Genomic DNA, 23,650 nt, shown 5'->3' with positions numbered 1-23,650 from the left:
TACTTTTTAATAATATTTTCTGGAGAAAACAGTGTAACTACCACAGGCATTTCTGCAATGGAAGAAAAACTGTGGAAAGCTAAACAAGCAAATTGTAATGGACTATTAGTCAGATCATTCTCCAGATGGGACATTTGATTTCATGCAAATTCAGGACTGTAGTCTATATAAAGTATGTGGTTATAGTACATCTATTGTGTTGTTCATTTTTTAAATGTGCAAACAACATTAATATAATCTAAAAGCTTTATGTGGTTTTTTTAATACTTTGAAATGGCGTTACTTTTCTTCCTTCTTTTCATTTGAATGTTTAGCAGTGATGCCTGTCTGGATAGGTATATGCTTTCAGAAGACCATTCTCATTTGTCTTTATCACTTGGTCCATGAAACAGAGAAGCAATTTGCAATTTATGATTATCTCTTTTGGTCCCTCTTGGTTTCATGCTAAGAATATAGTCTATTAGAGAGGTAACAGATGAATCTTTTTTCTTTTCTGTGACCTTAAATTTATTTATGTTCTGTGGAAAAACCCTGGACTGCTTCAGTTAAATCAGACAAATCTTATAATGAGTTCAAGCGATGTAGTAATACATATTCTTCCAATGTTGCATTTAATCTCATGGGGTTTTTTTGAGGGGGGGGGGGGATGTTTGTTTTCTTTTTTTTTTTTTTTAAATTCTCTCTCCTTCTTATGTTTGTGAAGATTTAACTAGAAATTGAATTTAAAAATATGGAATAATTGTCAGAATTGAAGTCAAAGGTACTTGTTTTGTATGGCCAGTAGATGACAGAGGAAAGGGAAAACCTAGAGTATGTGTTGGAGACATAATTGGGTATTCTAGAAAGCTAATTTTTTAAAAATTTTTTTTTAGAAGTACGTATTTATGTAAGCAGGCTACTTTTGAAAATGACCTGAAGAAGCATGTACAAATACAGACTATAGCTTATGACAGTTTGAGCACAAGGCAGCGGATCATTTATAAGTTAACATCAAATTTGGTAATACCTTATGTATCTTGGTATGTGTTGCTGAAGCCACACTTCCTCTTTTTTGGAAGGTCACAGAATCATGATTCCTCTTTGACTTTAATCATTCCAGTATAATAGGTTTTGACTCAGCTGTCGGACATGATGAGGATTAAAGCTTAGTATTTGAAAATAAACATCTTGGGCCAGCTAACCTTAAAACTGTTGAGCTCTCTGTCTGCCAGGAGATGTGCTGTTCTAAACCCTGCCAGACCATGGGTGAGTACGCTGGGTTAGACCCTGCGAAAGACACGCTAGATTTCATCAACAACTTTACGGGCATTTTTTTCTCTCTTGAACACTCAGTTTTGCACTCTTAACATTCCCAGAACATTTTTTGTCTCTGTGTGTGTACACACCGTGTGTATATATATATTTACATATATGTATAAAAGTTGTTGGTTTTTTTTTTTCCTGAAGGAATATTTACTGAATTACCTGACCAGTTTTGTATTGTGAATGGTTTAGTGGAAGTTAAACATTAACTAGATAAAACATAATGAATTATTAAGTAAAAACTTTGTTAGCGACAATGGCAAAGTGGTATAAGTCTATCAGGTCCCATTGTTGTGCCCTTTTTTTTAGGAGAAAGGAGTGAAGTTATAAACAGCAGCATTTCTCCTATACTGGCTTCAGTGCTGTCATCTGAACATATTTTAAGGACTATGAAGGAGTCATGTGTTGTGTTCTAAATCTGCAGTTGTTCTTAAATGTATATTTGTATGCAAGTCTGTATTTTTGCTGGAGTGTTTTTCAAGGTAGCCATGGAACTACTCTGTCTGCAAAGGTTGAGGGGTTTTTTTTTTCATGCAAACCTTTTGACAGGTTTTCTAGTGAAGAACATATGCATGAAAATATAACAGTAAATAGTCATGCAGTTTTTTGTAGCAGTTTAAAAGACTGAAAAAAATGGCTTTGAGAGAAGAGATTCATTTTCTTAAGGGTACTTTAAAAGGTATTGGCAGTTTCTTCTCTCATTTCAGTCTTTGTCCTCCTGTTCTGACAGCTGCTGCTCAGCATTTTTCTTCTTCTGCTTAGTCTTGATAAGCAGTGGTGTTTTGTTTTGTTTTTGTTTTTGTTTTATTCCTGTTGGGCTTGAGCTGTAAACAGTTGGTACTTAAGAATATCATTAAGGCTGGTGGGGGAAGAAGCAGGTAATGCAGTGTATTTTGTTGGAGCTCTGATCTTATTGTAGATTTTTCACAAGACTCATGTCAGCTATATCCTCAGTGAAGGGGTAAAAGGCTAATTAGGCAAATACATCATTCAGTAGGGGTGGGTAAACCTGTCTGGAAAATTTAAACAAGATAACAAAGAGTGCTCCAAACTGAAGTTAAGCCAAACTCTTCTACATTGAAACCAAATCTAAAGGAGCTGTTCTGCTTACATTAACTTTCTGAAGCTCCATCCAGATTATACCTTTTGATAATCATATTGTCATCTTTCAACTCATGTGGGAAGCAGTAACAACATTTTAATAGTAGTTCTATTTCTTTTGTGTCTTTTATCTGTGGTTTATTCCCAGTGTGTTAGGTGGTAGCTGACATGACAGAACTGTTGCTTCATATAAAAATGTGGCTAAACAAATTGTTTTATAAGCAAAGCAATTTCTGAAATCAGGCTACGTACAAATCTTCTGCTGTGTCCCTAAGTTCTTATTCCACGATGTCCCCATTCCATTGCAGATGACGTTGTGTGCTTCCCCTGTACTCTTTTGCGTTTGATCTCTGTCTCTAAGCCACCCTCGTGATCCCCATATCTCACTGTGGTACGTGCCCAACTTCCTTCCCCTTCTCCTCTCCCTGTGCAAGACCAGACCACCACCTTTCCCTTCTCACCCCTCTTGGCTGCTGACAGGATCAATGGTTACCTCTGCTATTGAAGATGTGTAAGTACTGACCGTGTGGTAAGCTAAGAACTGCTAAGTTACAACTTTTCCATCAGTACCTGTGCTGATGAGGTTTCTTCCTTCCCATCAGACCCAGAGGGATATTCAAATATTCAGGAAAGTTGTAGGACCTAAGTACTTGTGAATTATCTCTCCTCCATCAAACTGGTTGTAACGGGCAAGTGAATCAAAAGTTTGTCAGGGGAGATGGGGATAAGCAGCATTCTGAAAGCCTCATTTCCTGGGGAGAGCACGCTAAACTTCAAGGAAAAGTATTTTGATAAAATTATGGAGAAGGAAACTGGTTTTGTGAGCATAACCTCTAATTTTTCCAGTGTATTAATAATAAAAACTGCAAGAAAACCAAGCATCTTCTACAATAAAATGTCAGGACTGTATTTCAGAAGATCTACTTGTATTAATACAAACATTCGATACTTTATTGTAGTGTGTTAAATACAGACATGTGTAATGCTTTCAGGTACATATTCATACCGTGTATGTTATAATTCACCTGTTAAAAATGGGAAATATCCCAAAGTACGGTAGTTACACTAAGCCAAAAATAATTTAATTGCACAGTTACTTCTGTTGTTATAGTATCAGTGAATAAAGTAATTATTTATGAAACATTTTTGCAGCAGATGACCAAAATGTTTTATTGCTCAATACCATTCATTGGATTAGGAAAATGGATTACAACTGTGAGTAATGAGTTCTTAAAGCCCCCAAATGATGTGATTTCTGTAAATGTCTGCTTGATGTCATTAACCTTAAGCATTCTGAGAAATAACTGACTCTGCAAGATTTGCCTTTACCTAATATTTTGTACTGAATTTACTCTGTGTGTTTATTAATATACATGTGAGATCTAACTGGAAGTCGCTTAAATGAATATGCTTGGTTTCGAAAAAGATGTAGGAACTAAAGAATTTCTATACTTGAGCAGATTACAAATCTGCTTAGACCTGTGTTTACACGGTCCTATTCATCAAGTGAAGAGTGATCTTGTAAAATAATAGCATGAGAAATGAAAAGATTGTATGTTTGAATGAGAGCATTACTTAATATAATCCTTATCTTATGTTTTCTTGCCAACACCACCACTTTTTAAGATTTTTGCCTGTAGTGATCTCTTACTCAGTGGAAGTTTAGCTCTGAAATCAGGGTGCAGCTGCCGTTATGAAGCCTTTGAATTAAGTCTCAGTGCCAGTCACTGGAGTGCTGTATTCTTTTCCAATGAACCTGTGGAGACTTCACGGCAGAACTAGTCCAGGAAAATTTACTTATTTCAATTTTATTTGTCTAAAATAGCAAATATGCCAGCAATAAACTATGAGTGAGATGTAGCACTGCCCCCACCTCCCCCGCCCTAGAACGTTGGAAACTTTTTTCTCAGATCTGAAGTGATAAATTATAACTTCAGTATTGGTCCAACTGGAAAACCAATCGTGTAGGTGTAAGGTCTCTGGCTGGGTGTCTGTTTTAAGGCACATGGTGAAAAATATGGGAAAGCAAAGCCTGAAGTATGGGGTTGGTAATTAAGTTTGTTAACAATGACAGTTCTGGGAAATTGTTTTAGGGGGTAAATGATCTGCAGTACCATCAAGCAGGGTATATAATTATAACTCTCTTACACATCTTTCTAGTTTGGTGTATCTTCCCTTCAGAATGCTTTTGCTGAATAGATGAACAACATTGCACTGAAAATAAGCCTTCAGGGGCTGGCTTGTAACTGTGTGTTGGCTTCAGCGGGCTAACTCACAAAACTGGTGCTGGGAAAGCTTGCTATGTGTATCCTGCTTTTAGACCAGCCTGCTACCGCTGTGTTGATTTGTTGGTGGTTTTGGTTCCAGTGTCTCACAGAGTAAGGTCAGACATGGGCAGCTTGGCTTGGAATGAAGACTCGTATTTTCTGTGTGCTTAATATCTCCCTTGACTCTGTAAATGGAAGGCTGCAACTTTAACTGCCAGAGAGCAGAAAAAGGAAATCTCAGTGTGCTAGCATCTTCCTTTTCTCTGAAACCCACTGTCTGTATCAACTACATTACACCCACAGATACAACAATTATGTAGAAGAAATAAACAGTATGAATGACAATGTGAGGAAGACAAAATCCTGTGTCATCTAGGCTACTGCAGCGTTTTCAGAAAATTTCTTCTGGACTTCTGTGAAGCAGGTCATCAGGTAATTCAAAGCAAAAATGGGGATTTGACAGCAACGTAAGAGGTGCAGATGATGGACAGGCTTCCCCCTCCCGCAGACATATGGAGTAAAGGGGTTGCTGTTGAGATGAGTGCTGCAGAGACAGAAGCCTCCTGTCTACCTTGTTGTCTCATCCCTTCGTTCCTGCCACTTACAGCAGCTGTGTGGCAGCCATCAAAATTATTATACTTTTGCTTCAGGGCCTACCAAACGTTTCTCTTGAGAGTCCTTGTTCTAAGGAAAAAACCCATCCCCATTTGCAGATTTCTATTTCTGACTCCTGAAGTTTGCTTTTGGCCTAGATTAATTTCTAGTCTTTGTTGTCCTACTAGTCAGATATTCTTCTTTGTACAGCTGAATGGGAAAGAACGGGAAGGAGTCTTTAAGTAACTTCCTGGATTTGCATGAGAAACCTAAATGAAGGGAAATATGCTCTTTCTGATGTTTTATGCAACAGCTGTACTAAAATCAGCATAGGGTGAGAAATGGATGTCCTACTTCTGGTTATCGATGTCCTCAGTAATGTTGTTCTATTTGTGCCCTTCTTTCATGGTTCCATTTTGCGGTGTGTGTTTGAAAGGTTTCAACTCCTGACAAGACAATGTATTATTTTCTTCCAAATTTCAGCCTCGATTACCTGGTGGTAATGGAATTAATAACAACAGAGTTCTACAATTTTTTAGGATCTTTTGTCTGATGATTTATTACACAGACTGAAAATATACAGTGAACTTCATGCAGATTTTATGTAAAGAAAGGGACTGAACTGAACAGATAAGATTTTATTGGGATGTCGTCAGACTGGGTTTAAATTCTGTACTTTTCTGATTGACAAATAGAAGTCAATGTAGCAGGAAGAAAGATAGTGAAGAGAAGTAAGATGGCGACCTGTCTTCTCAGGAAAAGCTATTGAATTGCTGCGGTTTACGGTACAATATTTTTAAAGTATTCAGAAATAGAACTGTTTGCCAGATCAGTATGATTGATTTGGAATTACTGACCTTTCCCTCATAAAGACTATCTGTTGTCTTTGCAAGCTTATTGGTGGAATATTTTTGCAAAGACTGGCATAATTTATGAGGGTTTATAGAGGTTTCGGTCTTTAGAACTTTTTTTCTCCTGAGTGATTTCTGTTCTCTTCTTAAATGGTTTCTAAAGATACCTCAAGTGAGGGATTCCTGACAACTAGCAGCTAGTATAACTTTTTACTGTGGTTACTTTTGTGCACCTATGGATGTATAATGACACATTTGAGTAGGTGGTTTAACACTTGTAGTTCGTTTCTTTTGGGTTCTAAATGTAATAGTCTTGTTTTAGCCATGACTTCATACTTTGATTTTTCCAAAATTAGTTTATAATTTTGTTTGTTTGTTTGGCTTTTTTGGTTTTTGAGCAGTATGAAAATCTCATCACAGAGTTCATGTAGGAGATAGAATCATAGAATGCTTTGGGTTGGAAGGGACCTTTAAAGATCATCTAGTCCAACCCCCCAGCCATGGGCAGGGACACCTTTCAGTAGATCATGTTGCTCAAAGCCCCATCCAACCTGACTTTGAACACTTCCAGTGATGGGGCATCCACAGCTTCTCTGCGCAACTTGTTCTAGTGTCTCACCATCCTCGCCGTAAAAAATTTCTTCCTTATGTCCAGTCTAAACCTACCATCTTTCAATTTAAAACCACTGCCCCTTGTCTTCTCACTACAGGCCTTGGTAAAAAAATCCATCTCCATCTTTCTTATAAGAACCCTTTATATATTGAAAGACCACAATAAAGTCTTCCTGGAGCCAGAGTGTGCTACTTATTTGAAGTGCAGAAGCATTATTCACAGGAAAAAAAAACCAAACCACTTTTAATTTAAAAAGTGGATACAGTCTACATTACAGTGCAGGGGAGTGCAGGCATTGTGATGGTTTTTCATAATGTACCGATCAGTATGTCCCATAGAGACACTGTAAATTACCAAAATATCGTGTGAAAGAGAAGTGTATTAATCTATTTGATTATTCTTTCAGTAAATCTACCTCTTTGAATACTGGTCGCAATTCCTTGAAGTTATAGTGTCTATGGTTACGATTTCCTTGGAACAATAAACAACGGTGACTGAATGGCTTTTCCAGCCAGAAACAAGATATATTATTGTGCATTCGTTTTCTTATTAGTAAGGCTGTTTCAAAGAAAGATCGAAACTCAATACTTACGTTAAAGTTGCAAAAATAGAAATAAAAGGTATGTTTTATGTTTCTTCCTATAAGAACTATGCTCTCAATGGCAAACACATGAAATATGTCCCCCCTACATATAGGAGTTGAAGTATCAGTTTCTTAACTAAAATATAAATGAAGCTCAAATGGGATGTGGGTTGTGAATTGTAGAAGACCAGTTTTAGGTTTGTGTTCACTCAGGCATGGTAAGTCTTGCTGTTCCAGCCTTATTACATAAAGAATGTCTAAGCTGTTGTGGAAGCTTAGTACAATCTAAACTGGATGAACAGGATGTAGTAAACAGATTACAGCGATGTTTATTGGTAATTCGTTCTGATGTGGGGTGTAAAGGAACCATTAAGTGGTGTATAAATAGGGTAAAATGAATAGGTGCTGTGCAGGGTTGAACAGTTTTCAAGTTAACTGAGCAATAACTCCAGAGATTTCTCTAAGGAGAAAAAAAAAAAGAGTCAGCTTTGCTTAAGTAAGATTGAGATAAATATGCTTTCAGTTTGGAAGGTATGTTTTCAGCAGGAAGGATTAAGTGGACTTGGCAGTTCCTTTGAGCTTGACACTGATATTGTAATGAGCTTTAAATAGTTGATTCCCAACACCTCCTGCTCCCTTTGCCCATGAGGTCAGCCCCAGGGTCAAACTGAATACCAGGAGGCTGGCTTCTCAGACCCTGAGGGACATGTCCCCAGGTAACACTCAGTCTTGAAAATCTGTCAGTTCATCATGACTCACTTGAAGTGCTACTAGCTGAAGAGAAAGCACAGATTACACCATTACCATCTGTTAGAAGCCTCCTGCTCCCTCCTGGCTGAGGCTTTGGTGTGTGAAGATGTGGATCAGGTTAGCAGGAAAGATGACATAGCAGAAGAGGATGGTGAGAAGATCTGCTTCTGCTTGGTGTGAAAAGCAGGTGACCAGACCACACAGTCCTTGTGCCATTTCAGTGACCTCCCATTTCATCACTTTTCTGTAACAGTATTATTTCTTAACAGCAAGTGCAACTTTCTCCTTACATATTTGCACCGTTTCTTTCCAGGGCACCCAAAATAATTTTAATTTCTGTGGTAAGAGTGTGGTGGGTTGCATTCTTTTTGTTTAGGAAAAGCCAACTGACCGCTTGAAGAATATAGAAGCAGAACTGGACTGGTACCTACAATATTTGAAAATAGATCAAAAAAAATCATCACGCTTGTCATACTTCAAGGACGTACAAGACATTGACACGTCTGCAGTGAGATCATTGTGTCTGACATGTTTGCAGATTTTTGTCAAGAAGGTGGGCAGAATCAACCAGAAAAGAGAAATACAATGAAAATATTTAAAACCAAATAAAGTAAATGCAAAATCATTCAAGTTAATGTAGAGAACAAACCTAAATGAAAATAGCTATTCTCAAAAAACTTTGAGCTAAGCACGAACCAGGCATTTTTATTTTGAAACAAATTCAAATCATTGCTATTATTTAGGAATAGTAATTCTGGAATAGTAAATTGAGATCATCTCCAGTGTGGTGAGAAGAGGTAGCTCTGAAGGCCTGTACTCGCAAGTTAAGGACCAGCAGTAACAGGTAGATATAACGTATGGGGAAGTGCAAGAGTACTACAAGGAAATACCACTTCCTGGGATGTCTATTTGTCAAATAAATAATTGTGACCTTATTTCTCATCAGTTGTCAGGGAATAGATTGGTTTTGAAGTCTGAATTAATATGTTATTTCTAATAGCTAAGTGACCGTATGGTTAGAATGCTGTAACCCATTCATGATACAGATGAGAGATGGGATCATAAAGTCCATAGGAACATTTTTACTACTGTAAGCAGCTTTGGGGTAGCTGGCTTTCAAAATTTCAACATTTTAAATGGGCCACTAGTAATACTTCTGCAACTATTTCATTGTTTAAGGAGAATCTTGTTCCAGGTCTGCAAAAAACCCCAAACAAGCAAACCTCCGTTCCCCTCAATATGGGAATCAAAGTGATCTGGAATACTGAATCTACTCCTTTATCCCAAGAGGACAACTTTCCTGGTTGACTGAGGCATTGGAGGGTTTGCACCACTTCTGTGACTGATTAGAACTAGAAATAGAAAAATTTCAAGCTTTGTGTCAATCATCTGTTTTGCAGCAATTTCATCCATACGTAGCGGCATCCGTTATTTTGTAGTTTTGCTTACATTGAGCCCTGCAGCATTTAACGAGCCGTGCTTGCCAGAGCACTCTGCCCCTGCAAGCGCCGAAGCACGTGCAGCTGCGCACTCTGCCTCTCCTTCTGCTCCAGGAGGTGTGAAGCCAAGTGCCCCGGGGGAGGCAGGGGGAACACCTCGGAACTGTCGTTCCCGTCTGGCGGGATGTTCTACCATCATTTCCTGCGCGTAAGAAGAGGAGCCTGCCCTCCTCTGCTTGCTTTCCGTCTTCTGTTGTGAGCAGGTCGGGGTGGGCTCAGAAGGGGCTCTGAAGTTACGGTGGAACATCCTGAGTTTTACTGTAATTTTGAACTTCTAATATTTGCTGAGACCAGTATAAAAGAAGTCAGTTTTAAAACTGGAACAAAGGCACTTTAAGTCAGTCTCTTTGGCACAACTCTCTGCAGGCTGTTCTTGCCAACGATTCCAGAGAGCATCTTTGCTGTTTTTAAATTTACAATAGAAACAATTTGTCAAGTTCAAGATTTTATGTAATTTACACAGAGGAGAATGTAGTTTATAAGGCTGACTGTAAAAGCAGTGTTCCTTACAGTTCCTAATACAGTATAATGAAAAATAACAAATGGTAGTAAATAGTTATTTGAAACCTACAACCAAAATTTCTGTGCTTCGTGTGTGTATGACAGAAGAGGTAGAAATGGTGTGACTTTGATATTTAATCTTTGGTTTTGATAGTTTGTCACACTAATTTTTCTTCAAGGATTACTTTTATTTTCCCGAAAAACACAGGTATGATATAACATGATACCCAAAGAGCACCCAATGTTTTTTTTCAGCGAGAACTTCCAGATGGTCAAAACCATGATTTTTTCATACCAAGGTGGGAAATGACAGTTTCACCTTTGCTGTCTATTTTCTTCCTGGTAGTATAGAATAAGAAGGGCTAAAGATGACTAAATTTGGGGTCTGTTTTTTAAACAGTGTAGGCACAAGTTCAGTGTTGGAAAAAAAATCCGCTGTTAAATTGGCATTTTTCAGTGATGAGTGATCTAGTTGGAGTTCTGCATTTCAGTTTTAACATCTACGCTTATTGTGTTGAGTATGTTCTGAGTTTGCTGAGGGTGCAACAGAGAACAGTTTTGTTTTGTTTTTCTTCTAAATTGCAGGCAATTTAGAAGTTAAATTACTGGACCAGAGCCTAAGTAAGAAATTCTGAATCCTGTGACAAGAACCAAAAGTTTGTCCCATGACCAATGTAACTACTTTTCAAGTCCTGTGTTAGGATTTTTTTTTGTGTGTGTTGTTTTAATAGAGATTATTTTTACCCAAACCCAATAGTTTGCAAAATAACAGGTGTTTTTGTCATGGAGTAAAAATAGCAGATTTTTTCCAGCACATTTTTAATCTTTTTTTCTCTGTACTAAAATGTTCTTTCAATGAAGAAAAATCCACCTCATTGCATCTTAGAATTGTGAGGAGGGTTCCTTCAGGCCATTTGAAGAGAATTTATGTCAGTTTGCCTCTGTGGAAGTGATACAGGCCTGTATGAATTGTCTTGAACTTCTTCTCATGTTGAGCTTGCAATTCAAAGATGGGAATATCTTTAGACATAGATTTTCCTGTTCAACACTGTGTTTTCTTATTTTTGTCCTTATTGTGCACAAGATTAAATATAAAAAACATTAATACAGTTCACTGATGTTTGCAAAAGCTTTCCTTATCGGTCACACATAATTCATAGTTAAATTTAAAGATATTTACAAATATTTTATACTTAAGTGTTCTTAATGGTAAAGCTTCTACTTTTCAGTATTACTTTCCATTTTACATGTTATAAGCTAAAAGTATCACCTGAATTTTGTGATGTCTTAAGCTGTTCTACCAGTCATTTTCACAAATGAACAAAAATAGAAAATGCTGTAAAAAAAGTGAAGTGAATTTTTGAGAATTGCTAGCTTGTACTTTTGTAATGTTTGTAAGTATTAAAATTTTTTTCTTTCTACTGGAGACAGATTTTTTTGAGATTTTAAAAATTAATTTAAAATAACATTGGTCAGCATTTTCTTTTCTATTTCTAAGTTTTACTAGATGCTCATGCAACTAGTACAAATATGGATTAAATTTAGTCGGGGGGAATAAATAGGAGCAAAATAAACTATATTATTATTATTAACATACTGAATTTTTAGTCATTAATATGGAATGGTTGGATTCATGTTAATCTCAAATGTCAGCAAGAAATGATTATCTTGAGCATTTCTGAATTCCACCTGGTGAAGTGAAAATTAACTCAGTTGTTCAGAGTGCACTTACCGAAACCTTACTACCCACACTGTTTGTTCTGAAACTCAAACTGAGTAGCAATCACTAGCAGAAGAGGTTGGTGGGTTTTTTACAGATGCACAACGGTTTCTTATCTTCATACATGCACATTTTCCTAGAGTCAGTCTGAAATTGAAGAATGACTTTTCTTTGTACTGTTTCATACTTAGAAGAGGTAATGTTTTAATTCCATGTTAAGTATATATAGCTTAGGTTCTTCTGGACCAATAATATTCAAATTTTCAGGCTGCTGAGTGGCTTCCACCTTCCACTGAAGCAAATGATTTGATGTAATGTAAGATGCTGGTGAGGAATGAAGAATAAATCTCTCCTTCTACTAATTTGCATTAATGTGTCACTGGGGCAGAATATTTTCCCCTGACCCATTATATATTTCTTAGGTCACTTCTTGTAAACAAGAAATGGTTTGAAAAGTGGCTCTGGAGAAAGCATTCTGGGATTTTGGCATTAGTGGCATAGTGCTACCGTGATAAAGTAGTGCTTTATGAAACATTCATAAAATTATGAAGTAATGCTTATATCGGTATATACTTTTTTAACCTGAGAGATTTTGTCATTTGGATAAGGGCAAATAATTTTTTTTTTAAATTATTTTTTTTATTTTCCTGCTTCATCTTCTGAAAAATCTTTGGGTATGTGTGTGTTTTAGGAGTCTGAAAGGAGAGTTCTGAAGGTTACGTTTAGCTCCAGAAAATGCTTTGCACTGATGGTGGTTATGCAAGCTCTTCTAGCTGCTCTTACCCTTCCAGGATGGCTTCTGCATGAATTCAGATAACCAGTTTGTGAAAATGGTGTAGTTGTGATCTATCTGGCCCTTGGTGCTCTGAGAAAAAAAGAGAAAAATTTCTGTTTTGATGACTTCCATTTAATGATTTCAGTGATGTGCCTGAATTTCAAGGAAATACAATAATTTATTAAACAGCAATCACTCGGAATCTGTAAAATATAAAGGACCATAGTAGCGACACTATGAGCCTTGTTTATATCTGATCTGGCAACTAAAGTACAAAATGTCCCAGTACTTCCATGCAAAGACTGGCGAGAGCTTAAACAGTGTGTTTGAAGAAGCAGTTGCACTGCACTTGCTAAAGGGTAAGCAGTCATTAGGCTGCCTGATCAATTAAATATAAATATTTTAAATAGATCAGTTGCACCGCTCGAATAACTGCAAAACATACTTCTCTGGACATCACGTATGTTGAGATGTGTAATTACCAGTACTATAACCAGTTGTAAATTCTCTTTTGCTAAATGATTTATTTAAAAGTTTGGCTTAGTTTTTTATTCTGTGTGGGTTTTGTTTTTTTTTTTTCCTCTCATTAAAAAGGTCAGGATTTCTTTCTTATAATGCAACTGGCACTTCATACCAAAACCAAAGCAGATGTCAAAAAATGCAGACTGACTTTTCTGGGTTCGTTTAGCTGAACAGACTACATAATTGTTGAGTGAGTAGCTACTGTTTAAGTTTCTTAGGAGATATTTGTTTGCAAGTTAGCATTACAGGGCTTATCAGCTTTGGAAGCTGCATGTCTTCTACGGCTGCTAAAAGCTGTGAGAGGAATCTGAAAGCTTTCAACAGCTTACACTGCTCCAGCTATTCTTGTAAATCCAGGCTGGATGAGCTGTGCATTACACGTGGGTCTTCTGACTTCTCGGGTGCTAGCACAGGAGAATTTCTATCAGGTGTCTTACATATCTTTGATTTTTACGTGTTCAACCCAGATGAGCCCTGCTTGTGTTTGGCTTATGAAAATAGAGTCTTACTTTGAATTTTCTAGTATATGAGTATTTTATGTATATATGTACATGTGGCGCTGATTCTGTAGTTGGGATCGGAGTATAACAGTTTTAAAATGTAAATTACGGGAACTTCCTACTTAACTCCTTCTAGAGAAGGTTTGTTATCTGGGATTAGTAGTCCTTAAATGAGAAGAGGATATTTTTAAAGCTGTGTTTGTGTTTTGGTCAAATATTTGGGACAGTCTTATTATAGTTTGTATATTTTCTTCGTCATAATTATGGAAAAAAACATGGTGGGGGATGAATTCAGACTGTGAGAACAGTCTGAGCACAAAAGTACACAAATGCAGTATTGGTTTAGCAGATCTAACATAGCATGTAATTAAATGATAATTTTACTGAGGTTGAAAGGGGTTTTGCAACTTAGGCGTCCACTGTTCTACCTCTTTAAAAAGCAGATGAATTACTTAAAAAGACTGTGTGGCCCTTCTACTTTTCAAGGCTCTGTAAAACATTTTTTTCAGAAAACATTTACTTTTGAAACTTTCTTCTCAGGCAGAAAATCTGTTCTTATATTACGGAAAGGTTTGCCATGACAGATGCATTTGGATGAATTCAGACTAGTAAAGTTACTTGAGAAAATGTTTGATTTGATACTAACCAAACTGCATTATGGACATTGGACAATCTTACAGATAAAAGAAATGGGTGTAGATTATAGAGACTATGAAATAGATTCAGTTTGTTCCCATTTTATTCCTTTGTATTATTCTGCCTTGAAAATTGCTAACAGCAAGTGATTAATAAAATATAACGAAGATATCATTAGGTCAAATTTTGGGGCCTGCCCCTTAATGGGTTCAAACTGATACATTGCTAGAAACTGTTTTGTCTTGCTTATGCACCTAAGTTTATGACAAAAAAAAATTTCTCCCCAAGCCGTATTCTCACGTAACATCTATTGGTTCAGTTCCTAATCATCACAGGGAGCAGGGGAGAATACTGCTACCTGCCCTTCTGCATGTTTTCAAACTACTGCAAAGAAGTTGCTGTTGCCGCAGGTGTGGCCGTTCAGTGAATACCTCCTCATACCACTGACTTTGGGGGCATCGTCCGTGATGCGAAATATATTCAACCTGCATAAAGATGTAGGGTTTTTAACATTTGTGTTTGTACGTTAATTTGTGTTATAGTGACAGTCAACACTGTATTATAGGTTTTTGCAACTGTCTTTAAAGTCCGGAGACACAGTGGCTGTCTTGCACTTACCAGTTACCTTTGGGGCAGTAAGTTGACACCTTCATAAAATATTACTGCTCAGTTGCTATCTATACATCTAAAAAATGTGCTGCAGTGGTACGTCTTAAGTACTGCTGCAATAGCACAAAAAATCTGTGGAGTTGAGTTTGTTTTTACCTTTCTGTAGATGAGGTCAAATTTCCTTTACATGTGCAGGTTCTGTAGCACATTGTTTCGGGGAGATGTCTAGATGTCTGTGAAATACTGAGGTACAACAGACACTCGTTTATTAGATGCAGAGCTAGGAGGTGATTTTTCATAAGGTCACTAGCTTCTGTGGTGCCTACCTAGTAGCTTTTTTCATAATTCATAGTTCTTGCACCCTTTTCAACTCTGCTTGCAGAGAATTGGTGTAAGCAAAATTATTCAGAAGATGAGAAATGGAAGATCTGATATAAAGGTCACCTCTGAAGCTGTAAAGCATACAATCGTATTGATTTTATCAAACCCACTTTTTTATTTCAGGCTGTTGGTAGAGAGTTTTTGTTTAAAAATCCTGGTTTCTTTTAAATGTTCTTTTAAATGAGCTGTTTTGTTCTTAAATTTGAAACCACATAGCTAAATTTGTGGAAATACCGGTAAAGGTGGCCTCCATTTTCTATTACCCTTTGCCAAATTCATTGCTTCCTAGTTTTGTGATTCATTTAGTTCTTACTTCTCCCACGTATTTTTTTGAATGAGACTGTACATTTTAAAATGTTGCTGAAAATGGCCTTCTGATTTCCTATAAAGAAAAACCAAATTCAAAAGTTGAAAGTATTTTATGGCTTGAGAAACTAGTGGTGTTTGTGCCCTTCCCCCAAGCAACAGGACCCCCCCCGCTGGCCTTCCATCATCTCCATTCTTCTTTATTCGTTCCTTGAAATTATACTCTCTCCTTTAACCTTGTATATATGCCTTGATACAATGATCTGTCATATTGTATAGACTTACTGTATCTTATCTTATGTAGACCTCTTAAAATAATCCGGTGCTATTGTTACAGATTTCCTACAAACTACTTGGACAAGAAACAATATTCTATCTGTTACAAAAGTTATCTAGGCCAGTAACTTAAATTTATGTACAGGAAAATGTATATATATCTGGCTAACAAAGATGATTTTTATAATCTAATGTGAAGATAACATTCAGTTACTCTAAGCTTCATGCAAATTTTAGAGCAGTGGCAAAAGTGACTTTCCTAAAGTAATACCTTGGAATGGTCTTGAATGTCCAGTTCCTACCCTGTGAGCGAAACTTCTGTCATTTTGTTTCTATAATTTTTAAGCACCCACCGGTGTAGATTTTTGGCTTTTTGAGTTGATCACAGTAGTAATAAATAAATAAATACTTCCCACCCCAATTGACATTTTTTTCTCTATCAGTGTAGATAAAACAATTTCAGAGTTATTCAGGATGGAAAGTATCGTTAAGGTAAGGTAAATAAGTTACTTTAACTCTTAAATTTAGACTCCTCTGCTCAGGTTCAGAATGGCTACTAGTGAACACTTCTGTTCTTGAAAATGGGGATTACATGAAAAACTATTTATTTGTATAAACGTTATAGTGCCAACAGTGTTTGCTTTGAAGTGACAGTTACCTTTTGCCAGTGTGGGAGCAACTACTGATACGCTCTTCCCCCCGCTAACTCCAACGACTCATTGTTCAGATGTATGGACACAGTTGCATTTTTGGCTGACTGTGCTTAGTGCACTATGTACTTTTGCAGGTCACAGTGCCATTTGGGCTTTGAATAATTGTGTAATGTATTTATTGGTTACTTTTTGTCTGCTCTAAATAGGCTCCATAGTATGCTGTACAATATGTGCAAATCCTTGATAAATCAAAGAGTTACTTTTCAGCAAAACCAGTTAGAAATGAACTATAAGTTTTGCTGCGTGGAGTGAGCGGAGCTTCTTATGGATGCATGGAAATGCGTTGCTGAGCAAACGGCTTTAATTAACAGAATATGCTGTAATTTTAGAAATTGGGTTGGAGTGTAAGTAGCTATGAGACAGAATTGTAAGTATATTTCAGGATACACCTGTATTTTTAATGCTTGGTCACGTCAATGTAGAATACTTGCAGGACACCAGTAAAAAAATGTGCTTAATGTGTATTTTAATTTTGCCATTTAAAAGGCAGACTTGCTATAACATTCTGGACTTGTAAGAATATGAAACCCAGCAATTTATTACAGTTTCAGTGCTTTCTTGCTCAAGTTCTTGTTTGGACATGAAATATGAATAAAAGTCCATGATTTTTAAATAGGTACTTAGGCTGAGTCCTAACAAATAGATATTTAACTTATTTATCACTTTGAGTTAAGAAATGAGTCATCTTACTAACAGCAATTTCTTCTCAATACTTAAGAAAAATATTTTATGGATGTTGCACATACTGCTTTCTTTTTAAGATATAATTTGTTTTATTTTGGATCATTTGCATGCCTCGAATGTACATTTATAACAGGTTGTATAGTGCCATATTTTGTTTCTGTAATATTTTCAAGTGTTTGAATTACCTAGATTTTAACAATTTATTTTAGTAGTTGGGTGAAGCTATCTCTAGCGTTTTTTTTGGAGTCTCTTTTTACACTCATAAACCCAAGAATCTGGGACTGTTTGTTCTTCACCTCAGCTGTCTGTTATGGAGGGTCTGTCCATGTGAAATACTACTTTAAATTCTGATTGGTCAAGAACCCATTAACTCATAGAATTTGATCTGCTAAGGTAAAATTCCAACAATCCTAATTTTTAAATACAACAGTATAATTCTTCTAGACTGTATCATGAATATTTATTAGGCCTATAGGAGAAAATGTTATGTTTTACAGATACAAAGATCTGTAATGGAAAGGAATCAGCAGTTAGTTTCATCACCTTTTCATAGTGTGACAGTGATAAACATAATTAGCACCATTAAAATATAGTAACTTTTACTGAGATAATTGGAGGATCTAGTTGACGGTATAGAATGTTTATCTATGAGAAATTAACAGGGTTTGAAAGCTTAGTCTTTAATGTTAAAACAGTATGATGTGATTGTTCTGTAGAACTGAACCTCTTCTGGGCGCATGCAGATGCACTAGTCAATTTGTTGTTCAGGTGCATTCTAACGTGAGGAGAAACAAGGAGTAAATGATGGATGTTTAGAACAGACATATAACCAATATGAACTTTCTGTGTGTGCGTATAAATATCCATCTATATATTGTCTCTCCCATAAAAAATATTGTGGGTGGTTTGGTTTTTGTTTTTTTTTTTAATGTGGATTACTACTACTTGGCTCACTTATTTTTGTGTGGATGTCTTTTAAAATTGAAGCTATTAAGAACTTTCCCTTTTCTCCTTTCCTTTATTTCCTCCAAGCTTTAAGTTGAGAATAATAGTTCAATATATTTGTATTCATCATGGAAAAAACCTGTTACAGTTCCATTTAGTCAGGTTTGACCAAAATAGAGAGCTAGGCTTACACATGGTGTCGAAACATCTGAAGAGAATCTGAGAAATAGGAACAATGACTTAGTTGCCTCCCCTCTTTCGTAATGTTTTAGTGGTTGAGGGATTCAGAGTGAGGGAGGCTGGGATTTGGTTTCATCTTCTGCTTGATCACGTTTAATCCACTACCTCTTATTTCCTAGAATATTTCCATAACAGGTAACTCGTGTGGTGTTCTGGGTTGGGTGTGAAGACTTTCTTTGCTACTAGTCTTCCATTTCATATAAAATACTTAAATAAATAAGTGCAAATTGGCAGCAGTGGTTGGAACTCTAATAGCTTCCTGCCTTTTCAGTAGCATTTCCTAATAGTGGTTTTTGAAAGTCATTATTTCTGGTTTAAGTGCTTCTAACTTCAGTGGATCTTGTTTTGCTTAATTTTGCACATGCTTATGTTTGTTTTGTGAGTAAAGAGCTGCCTTCTCCCTGGCTCAATAGCCTGAGGTGTGCACAAAGCCCAGGCTTTATTTTCTTGAGTAGGCATGGTGCGTTAAAAAATTAGGAACACAGGAACTGACAGGGCAAATGAATCCCGCGGTCCCCTTTCTTTGTTGTCTTCTACTGAAAACTAGTGAATTCCGCAAGAGACAGTTTAAATTATCTGGAATGGACAACTGTAGAAACGTAATTCTATTTTTCAAGATTTGTTAATCAAAAAAAGCAACTACCTACTCCTGTTCCCTCCTCCGTGTTTTGTGTTGCCCTGCGCTGTGTATTTTGCTTTCAGGAGTGCGGTGCTTCTCTTGCCTTTCTTCCCCAAGACGGTGTGCAGTCGGCTGGGAAGGGGGAGAGGGAGAGAGAAGGGAGGAGAGAGAGAAATCTATAGGGGGTGGAGAGAAAGTGCTCCCCTTAAAGAAAGGTGTGTCCTTCCTAACACATGTTCAGACCACTCTGGAGTTAGTCTTAGGTAAGTACATCGTAGTACGGTCATTTGTGCCTTCTTGCTGTCATGGGGAGCTGTGTCTCACTTGCATAATTTATCTCTTGGTTCAGTAATACAATCCCAGTGGCTGGAGAATTTCAGGTACGGGAGACTAATGCTTTTAATGGTAACTTTCTTGCTATGCTTTGCTATCCGTCAGGATGATTTTATGCTGTCGAAACAATATTTTGTGTTCTGAGGGAGGGTGCACAAGCGGTGTGTATAACAAGTAGCAACTTGAGTTACTTTTAAGTCATAAGGTGGATATGTGGGCTTGTAAGAGAGAGAATGTCCATTATTAGTTTGCACAGCCAGAAGGCAAATGATGATAATTGCTTTGAAAACATCCCCTACGTTTTAATTTTAGAAAGTATGATCATAGAAATGATTCATTATAATAGAACCATGTATGTAGAAGAAAAACTAAACTATTACTATTTTTGCAGGATTTATTACCTAGTGATGATGTTGTACCTGAAATGTTAATCAGCTGCTTATATTCTCATTAACAGTTGTCACACAGTGTACTTTTTAGCTCATTACAAATGCAATGTTTTGGGACGAATTTAATAGATAACAGTAAATGTTCAATATTACAAGAAAATATTTGGAAAGAAAAAAAGCAGCTTACTAATGAACTTTATATAAAAACGCTTGTACTTTGCATAGATTTCTATATTGAAAATTTACATCCTTTCTATTTAAACATAATCTTTTACAAATGCATGCAGGACCAGATTTTGCCTCGTCAGAATTTCACATGCACTGTTGTTTCATTCTTTTCTTACTTTCAGACCCATATAATAGCTGTGAATTTTATTTGTCTTTAACTGGAGCTTAGACACCAATAAGCACAATATTCAAATATTTGTTTTGGAGGTTACAATATTTGTTTCTGAACAAACTAAACCTGTTAAATGAGTAAAATTAGACTCACTGTTTTAGTAGAACATGGAATGCATCACTATTCCTGCTCTTTATTGGAAGCAGGAGTAGAGGAAAACAGATTACAGAATTATTTTTGATAAAATATAGCAACATTTTGCAAGTTGTCATGTTTTATGTAGTCAAATTTTGCTTATCCTTGAATTTTGAATAGATTCACAGTGCAGTTGTAGCTGAAATCCAAATGGTACTGAATGTCTGGATAGGGTGATATATTTGGATTTGCAAATACTTATATGAAATTTATAACTTCTCTGAAAGGAATTAGCTGAAAAGGGATTCTAAAAGAGACTTTTTTTTTTTTTTTTTTTAAGGATTCAAGTTGCATCTGAAATATTGGCAGACAATCTGCCATTCATCAATTTAGCTAGAAATGTATCTAAGAGCAAAGCTTTTTTTCATCCCCTCCGAGAGAGACAATCCATACTTTAAAAAATGTTCATATGTGGGCAAGTCTGTAAAACTGAATTCTGCCTGTAAATACCCAAAGTTGGTAAAGCATGGTTATGTAACTAGCATTGCATAATAATGCATTTAATGATATTCTAATAGGAGTTTACTTTTATCACTGTTTCTTTAGGAGAAAAGGTTGCAGAGATGTGACTAATTACCCTCCTTCTTTAAGGTTATCAGATGTCCTAATTTCAAGGAGTGTCCTTGCTAACAGGGACAACCCTGGAATCTTGGAGGCTTTATTGAAAATGGGGCAATGTTCTAATTTCAGAAAAATCCCATGTCAGCCAGATACCTGAGCAACTCCAGAGCCTCACGGAGACTCTGAGGGCACCGCATCTGTCTGGGGTAGTACCAGTACTTGTCTCTCATCTTACGAGAAAAAGATGTGAAATACAGGGCTGCTACAGCACCCGGCTGTCCCATTTCTGGGGACAAGCACTAGTACAGATAGAAAAATCTTCCTAGTCTTAGAAGTAAAGGAAAGAAATTGTGTTTTCTCTTTAGAAGTGTGTTCAGTTTTTCCTTTCTGTAACTTCCCTGTAGCTACAAAGCTGATAACTAGTCATGAGAATGGGTCAGCCAAATTGGGTTCATTGTCCCTTGCCATTTGAATGGAAAGACCAGGCAGCAGATGATGGAGCATTGGAAGGAATTTCCACAGAGGTTGAAGCTAAATTTAAAGGAGGAGCAGCTCCCTGCACTCTCTGTTCTCAGGCAGCTGTCAAAAGAAAAAAGTGGGTTTAAGGAGCATTCAGATTTGTTTGACTACTTTGTTATCTCTGTACTCAAACTCAGACTATTTCATATGTATTTTAAAATAGGGAAGTCCTGGGATTCTATAAGAGGTTACCCAAGTACAACATAGAGAAATCTGTGCCTTCTGGAGGAAAGATTGAAACCTGAATTTACTCTGTATTTTAAATATGTGCTAAGACATCTCTGATTGCATATATATCCAAAGGTTTCTTCTATGGAAGAGATCACTGTGATACCTCAGTTCTGCCCATCTAGAATAGGTATGCATGTAAGGCCCTTATTGGATTTCACTGAAGTTTCCTATACCTGAGAAAATACTGTGTAATTATATATTTTGTTTTAATAAAAGCTTTCTAGTTTTCCTAGCACAGAGACCTTAATAAATTTGAGGACTTAAACAGGAAGCTGTTAAAATGTTAAACTCCTTCACTCTCCTCAAAATTTTGGGGAGTGATTGCTCCCCAGTCTTTATGGCATCTAGTAGGACTTTCGCATATTGGGTTCTATAGTTGCCTAGGTAGGCAACTCTCTTGTAAATGTAAATGGCTTAGTAGGGTATTTAAATACACAGTCCTCGCATTCGGCCCTGTAATCTAATGTGTAAACTAAATAGGAAACTGCATGCATTTTTCATGTATGGTGGTGTGTCAGGGCACACGGGAAAACTTTCCTTTGTTGGGTTTGGGGTTTTAAAATGTATCATCACAAACGCATACATGCTGTTTGTCTTCCCATTAGAGTGGCAACTGTTTTTTAAAAGAAACAATTATAGGTACTGTAGCTTTATTTTGTAACAGTATAAATACTTGGTGTCCATTTAGCAATACCTGAATGAGTTTAAAAGAATGTAGTTTTTTACTTACAACAGCTGACTCTTACCTGGGTAAGTGACAGTTCTAGTATTTCATTACTTCCCCTTCTGTCATTTTGCAGTATAAAATTTCATGCATCTGCCAGCTCAGTTTCGTTTCTTTGTTGGAAAGATTTCGTTTACTCCCACTTCTTGTAATTAGAATAATGATGCAAAATTTTCTCAAGGTTAAGAAAACTGCTAGAGCCACAAAATGGAACATGAGCAAGCTGTAATTGCCTAGTTTCTTAAGTGAAGGTATGAAACTCCCAAAGAATTATGATAGCCTTTTGTGGGGAAGGTATACTGTTAGTATCAAGGGAAATGTCAGTTCTTAACAGTTGCTGCTAATTAAGGGCCGAGGCTTCCGCTGAGGTGAAGGAATGATTTTGCTTAAGTGTTGGAGCCCATGTGCACCAGTAAAAGCATCAGTGGAACAATTTGTAAGCTATTTAATGTTGTAAAAATCAACTGAAAAGAGTGTTTGCATTTTTCTTTATTAATTAAATAGGGAACATTTCAATGATAATGCATCATGTGGATCAAGTCCTACAGTTCTCATTGCTGCTAATGGGATTTGTAAGTGTTGCAAAATCCATATGCATCATAACAGAAAATTTGTTTCAGAGTGCCTTAGAAAGCTGTTTAGTCATTATTTCTGAAACTTTGGGTGACTTTAAGTTGCCCAAATCCAAACTTAATTGGATTTGCCTTTAAAAGACTACTGCTCTGAACTCCACTGCCCAATCATTTCATCTGAATATACATAGATATTTGGTTAGCAGGTTGTAAATTTTAAAATGCTGTAAGTGTTCCTGAATCACCATATAGTCAGACAGCTGCATTCTCGGTAACAAATGCCTTTTTCATTTTTGCTGGTTCTGTCTAGGTGAGCTGTAAATGATGTTCACATTTGGACAAGACAGCCAAACTACTCTGTGCCTGGCAAGTTTTGGCAATATATAGGTATCCGAGAAGCAGAAGTGAGGATGCTTGTTTGTAACATGAGAAGGCATGGGAAAGCCATGCTACAAAGCTGTATCGATAGATTTTCTTTCATCTGAATTCCACGGTGAAGGCCTGTATCAATACTAGTCTTTCCCTATCTTCTCTGTTGGGTCACAGTTATTGGGAAAAGGTTTAAGAGCTTCTGCTCTCTTCAGACACTTCATGACTCCTTCGTTCTCCAGTTTTTCTGCTTGTCTGTGTTCCTTGACACACGGTATGACAGCAGTGCCTCCACTGGTGCCACTGACAGTCCCCGTCTTCCCTTTTCCACAAACGACATCTCCAAGGGTTCTACAGAGTTGCATCACTCCTGCTGAGTATGAGATAATGCTGTAAGACATTTAACAGCTAAATTAACATCCTTTTCTGT

At 36.8% G+C, this 23,650-nt stretch overlaps 1 protein-coding gene across 24 annotated transcripts in view; it reads left to right on the top strand.

Annotated features, from left to right (window-relative positions):
* The window catches only part of ATP2B2 (ATPase plasma membrane Ca2+ transporting 2), a 441,356-nt gene that overhangs the window by 200,684 nt on the left and 217,022 nt on the right, over positions 1–23,650 (top strand). Inside the window, exon 1 of one of the 24 annotated variants that reach the window (XM_029996159.2) lies at positions 1,222–1,245. The exons of 22 other annotated variants lie outside the window; for them this stretch is intronic. The gene's annotated coding sequence lies outside the window, so the exon portion shown is untranslated. Of the gene's footprint in view, positions 1–1,221; positions 1,246–19,229; positions 19,251–23,650 lie in introns of those variants that run through there. One more of the 24 variants, XM_029996161.2, reaches the window with a different exon arrangement.

This window comes from Aquila chrysaetos, chromosome 20, assembly GCF_900496995.4.
Source record: "Aquila chrysaetos chrysaetos chromosome 20, bAquChr1.4, whole genome shotgun sequence".
Taxonomy (NCBI): Eukaryota; Metazoa; Chordata; class Aves; order Accipitriformes; family Accipitridae; genus Aquila; species Aquila chrysaetos.
Note: the sequence above shows the minus strand (reverse complement) of the source record. Positions and strands in the feature narration are given on the sequence as shown.